Below are 6443 nucleotides of genomic sequence, written 5' to 3' on the forward strand. Positions count from 1 at the left end.
TATCAAAATAAATAAAAATATGAACCAAACAACCATCCCTGGATCTCTGAATTTGCCTTGACATTTCTCCAACCTTTTGGATCTAAATCTCTCTAGAATAAAGACTTTCTTTTTTACTTATGTCCTATTACTATTCAACTAATAATAAAGACTAATTTTCTTTCTGTTCTAGAGTATATTTGGTGGACAGGCGATGCACAGTCTGCCTCTGTCCAAGGCTTGCTGCATTATTTATTACCATATCAATGTGACACTTATTGTCCAAAGCCATTTTTTTGGTTGAATTGCTGGGCCTTTTTGATGCTACAGCTGTGGACTGACACCTAATAGTGCCCATTTGGGACTCTACCATCTAAATATACATAAAAATCCCTGTGCCGATTTATAGTGTGTTAAATAGTTATCATAGAATCATAGAAATGTAGGACTGGAAGGGACCTCAATAGGTCATCTAGTCCAATCCCCTGCACTGAGGCAGGACTAAGTATTATCTAGACAGATATTCATCTAACCTGTTCTTAGAAATCTCCAATGATGGAGATTCCAAACCCTCCCTACGTAATTTATTGCAGTACATAACTACCCTTACAGTTAGGAAGTTTTTCCTAATGTCTAATCTACATTTCTCCTGCTACAATTTAAGCTCATTACGTCTTATCTTATCCTCAGTAAATAAGGAGAACAATTTATCTTCCTCCTCTTTGTAACAACCTTTTACGTACCTGCACACTGTTGTTATGTCCTCTGTCTTCTCTTTTCCAGACTAAACATAACAATTTTTTTTTTCAATCTTTCCTCTTGGTCATATTTTCTTGACCTTTAATCATTTCTGGTGCTCTCCCCTGGACTTTTTCCTAATTGTCCACATATTTCCAGAAGTGCAGGGCCCAGAACTGGACACCGTACACCAGTTGAATCAGTGCTGAATACAGTGGAAGAATAATGTGTGTTGCTTACAACACTCCTGCTAATACATGCCAGGATGATGATTCATGTTGACTCATATTCATTTTGTGATCCACTACAACCCCAGATCCTTTTCTGTCGTACTCCTTCCTGGGCAATCATTTCCCATTTTGTATTTGTGCAGTTGATTATTCCTTCCTGAGTGTAGTAATGTGTCCTTATTGAATTTCATCCTATTTATTTCCAACCATTTCTCCAGTTTGCTCAGACCAAGATATGGGATGATTCTGAAGAAAACACTGATGGTGGAAGATAAATATAATAGCGGCAGGAGGTAATATTAAAGAACATATTCTTCTGACACATGACATGGGTAACTCTCATTGATTTCATTGCAGCAAGACAAAGCCAAAAGGAATTCATTTGGTGCAATATATTATAATATTTTGAAACCAGCACAGTTTAGAAAGATTTGAACAGAGAATGCAAAAGCCATGGGGAGGACTTTGTTTAATTGCTGAATGTTAAAATCTGTTACTATGGAAGACGACAGTTCTTTCAGCTTTATGAACTAGCCCATCCTTTTATAGACTGTAATGTTTAAATAGCATTTCTTGAGGGCCATGAATTGAGAAGCCTCCGTTTATGATTTTGCTAGGTAATTGTATTGCCCTGATTAGAAAGATGAACATTTTTCTTTACTTTGTTTCCTCTGAAAAAAAATACTCACTTTTCTCAATCTCTATGCTCAGGTGATCTATATGATTTATATGCTGCACTCTCAGATTCTTATTCCTGTTATCTCAATAGTTAAATGTCAATATTTTTATTTTTTTTCCAAACTTCACATGGAGGTTTTAAAAAAACAGCTGGTATTCTAATTCTCTACAAGATATACTTTTGAGTGACTGTATACATACTATTCAGATTCCCATTCCTGGTGTGCTTGTCAGTTGGAGCTCTACTCTACTAGTACACCACTTTTAAAATCTCTTTTTACATCGAATATACCTGCAGCTACTTGCTTCCCGTAGGGGGGGGAAAAGTATTTTTCCTAATTCATTTTGTGTGTGGGATGGGGGGGAAGGGTTAAATTTAGGAGATCAGTTATTTTTATAATTGCTGATATCCCAACGTAAGTTTTATTAAGTACACTGTATGACAGTGCAAAGTCAGGAGAGTCCCAATATATTCAACACAGCAGATTTTGTTATAACTAGGTGGCGATTTACATCCACAATTTTATCAATAAGTAATATTACTTTTTAAAGTCTTTGTTTTAATTTGGTCCTCATTAAATTTACTGTAGAAAAAAATATGACCAACTTCCACTTATAGATGTGTGTCAGCTATGGAAAGTGCAAGGCCATTTTATCTGTGCTACTGTGTATATGTGTATATTGAAGTTAAGGTTGCCATCAAAGCAAAATTATTCTAAAGCTTTTCAAGCCAGTCAGGTATCAGAAACTAAGCTAAAGATTCTGGCCCTTTGGATGGCCAACTCAATCAGAGAAAAGGTCAATTTGCTCAGAAAATCCCACCCAAACTTCAAAAACCTCCCCAGCTGTGCAGCTGAGTTTTGTGGAACTGTCTGAGACAAGACTGCTGAATATGAACCTCCTGCTTTCCATGGTGCTCTATTCTCTATTTCTGTAATGTGTAAGAACCAGTTAGGAGATGGTCTGGCTGAAGACAAAGCTCAGAGCATTTATTTTTGTGCAATCACTCAGCTCAGACTGAGTTTGCTCAGGTTCCTGGAAACAACTAGCTCTCAATAAATATGGTTGGATAATTAAGATAAAAGCATAGTCTCACCCAAATTAAAATTGCATCATTTTATTAGAGTTGTCACAGCTATAATAGCAACATGATTCCCATCCTTACCTACCATTCCTATTTTCTTTTTCAGCCCACCTATACCAAGTGCTATTAGGGGTTGGGAAGGGAGTGAAATGTATATCAGGCCTGGTTTTAAAAAAAAACCCAAACCATCAAACCTTGAATTATAAAATAAATGTAATGTGTAAATGAATTTGAAATATATTTACATTCAACAAACCTACATTAAACTAATGTTATTTGGGTTGCAAAGTCAAGCACTTGAATGACAGGGAATACTAGGGGTCCCATGGGGAAAAAAGAAGTGGGTGATGATATAATTAAAGACTATACATATGCACAGTGAGACAGCATTAAGGCTTTACAAGGCAGACTTAACTCGGCCAGTTCCTGATGAATGATGGCAATTTCTAACAGTTTATAATGCAGCTAAATCTGAATAAAATTTTATGGGAGACGCAAAAGACACATCTCTAGCCCCAGGGCTTTATCCCTACTTAGATCTGGTTGAAACTTTCCACAGAAAATTTTGATTTTGGGGCAAAAAATAAAAACAAACAAAAAGCTTTGGCCACAGAAGGAAGACACTTTTCACATTAATTTTTCTGTAGTCAAAAACATTATTTTCTGCTGAAAAACAGTTTTGACAGAAAAATTTTGTACTAGTCCTTATTTCACACTATAATAAGGGAATTACAGCTCCATATTTAATACTAACTCTTTATAGGACAATTGTATTTTAATTATAATTTTGGGTGAAATATATGCTACCTTTTGCAGAGGAAAGATTAAAAAATACTTTTTTGCAATTTTCCTTTGCAATCTATTTTTTGTTATCCCTCTAGCTAAACAATCACAATCATCACAAACTCTATACACATATATTCTCTTATAACATTGCACATACAGGCTACTCATATTTTAGCGTAGAAAGAGGAAGCAATGAAACACTAGTGCTTCTCTGAACTTTCCTCCTGATGGACCACCTGTGGTTCATTGTGAGAAGGGGACTGCTGTTTTCCAAGGTATGCTGCTCTTAAACAGCACAGCAGTTCCCTGGCTCCTCACACACAAGCCAGTACATATATTAATACCTATATGTTTCAGTCTTGGAAAGCCTGCCTCATACTTTTCCCCACCAAAACATGTAATGTTTTAATATTATCATAAAATTCTGTGGTTCAAGCTAAGGCAGTGCATTTGAATGAGATCTTTTTGAGCTGGATGGGCACAATGTGGCTGTTTATATCTTGGAAGCAAAAGGGAGTTTGCTGTGACTGTTAGGAACCTGAATATGTTTGGGAATTATCAAGTTTATGTAGTAAAGTATATGAAGTGGGATTTATGTTTATATTGCTTTAACTAGTGATTTCTGTTAGTGATATGCATACACAGGAAATGTAATTGAGTAATTTTAATTAATGTTAACTAACTTTTGTATGAGTGTTAAATAGCCTGCTTGCCAAAACATGCTGTGCCCTATTAAATGCAACTCCATCACTATGAACTTGTAACCCATTTGGCATTAATGTGAATAGAATGTGATTGGCAGCTTGGAGGAGTTTAAAAATCACTAGATAATTACTATTTTGCAATGATTTCAATAAATGAATGGCAGTGTCATGTGCTCAGAGATACTTTGGCGATAGATTAGGTTGATGGCCCCTTAGCTCAGCAATGAGAATACTGGTGTAAAAATATTTTTTACAGTAGATAATATTGCAGGATTTATAGCATTAAAAATCTGCATAATATTCATCCAAGTAAAACTACATGTTAGACTGTGCCATAAGTCACCTTCAGTAAGAGTCAATAATTTTTGCATAAAATACCAATATATAAAATAAAATTTATTAAACCTTTATGCTCAATATGTAGTAAAACTATCTATAGGAAATTCAAGCATTTTTGAACCTGTTGGTTGCCATGGGAGCAAACAATCTGTATATTAGGTAGTATTCTAAGCATTTTGATTTTCATTGTTCCAAGATATTTAGTGACAATCATTACTTCTTTGAACAATGAACTTTTTTCAGTCTTATTATATAATAATGTGTGATTTTTTTTAAAAGGTTTTATAATCATTCCATCTTTTTCTTTCCTGCTTTTGTCTCTCCATGTACATATGAGAGACAGAGAGAGAGAGAGACAGAGAAAGAGAGAGATGTTTTTTTTCCTATGGAAGAAGTACTAAAATTCCAGTTATCTGCTTCCACTAACAGGCATTCCACTAATACTCAAATTACTGTATCTAGGGATAAAGGTAAGAAGAAGAATAGTAATTAAGAAGCTGGATTTGTATATGTGCAAGATTATCTGATTTATAGGAAATCATCAAGAAAATATAAGTTTGGTTAAACTCATCTCCATATAAGGTTGAGGGGGAGAAGACGCAAAGACCCTGATCAGAGATAGTCATGAAAAATGAATCCAGCACTAGAGTTCAGGCTAGTGAGTAAGGCCTTGGCTACACTTACCCGCTAGTTCGACGGCTGGAAATCGAACTTCTGGGTTCGACTTATCGCGTCTAGTCTGGACGCGATAAGTCGAACCCGGAAGTGCTTGCCGTCGACTGCGGTACTCCAGCTCGGCGAGAGGAGTACCGCGGAGTCGACGGGGGAGCCTGCCTGCCGAGTGTGGACCAAGGTAAGTTCGAACTAATTCGAACTAAGGTACTTCGAACTTCAGCTACGTTATTCACGTAGCTGAAGTTGCGTACCTTAGTTCGAATTAGGGGGGTAGTGTAGACCAAGCCTAAGAAACTGACAGGAGCCATAACTCCAGTCTACTTTGCCCTGTTTGGTAAAGATTGCTCCACATTGAAAGGGGAGAGGGATAGCCTATCAAATGAAAGACACAATTTGATGCTATGTTATTTGTATATATTTATACAAATTCATTTCTTATACTTTGTAATATAAAACTTTCATATTAGGTCAGAATACATATCCCACGAATATAAGGATGGCAGTGATTAGTACCTATGATATGGTTTCAACCCTGGGATCTGGAAGCCAATATAATTTTACATTGGTAGGAATGATTTGCTGCTGGTCGAGTCACCATTGGAGACAGATCTTAGAGTTGAATGCTGTGGTATACACTTCCATAGCCTCATTAATGTTCAGTTGAAAAGCAAATAGAAAGAACAAGGGTTTTTTTTCTTCCTGGGGCTGAAACACAGACACATAAGTTCTTAGTAGGAAAGGTACATTTAGAAGCACCACAATTTTGCAGTACTAACTAGAGGCCTTATTCACATAAAGGTCTATATGTGATGTATACAAACTCTGAATGAATCTCTACCATGGAGATTTACTGTATGTATCTTTAACAACAATGAGAAGTTATGTAAATGCTTAATGATATGCCTGTTTATAGCTGTATATTGTATTGCTTCTATTTAAAAATATTATTATATATACAGTAGTGATTTCTTTGGAAGGCTTTATTACATGGGCAGGAGGCATAATTAAGGTAGATCCTTAATTAATAAGAGTAATAATCACAATTTGCTACATTCCTAGGAAATGTGCATCACAAAAAGGAACTGGCATATGTAATTTTTCTCTTTTGCTTTGTTTTGGTAAACTGTTGTTCCAAAGAAATAAATGACACTGGAAAGAGAAATTTAGCTCATATTTAACAAAAAATAAGAAAAAACCTTGGTGAAAAGAGCAATAAGCCTACAAGAAAGA

This window comes from Chrysemys picta, chromosome 5 (assembly GCF_011386835.1).
Source record: "Chrysemys picta bellii isolate R12L10 chromosome 5, ASM1138683v2, whole genome shotgun sequence".
Taxonomy (NCBI): domain Eukaryota; kingdom Metazoa; phylum Chordata; order Testudines; family Emydidae; genus Chrysemys; species Chrysemys picta.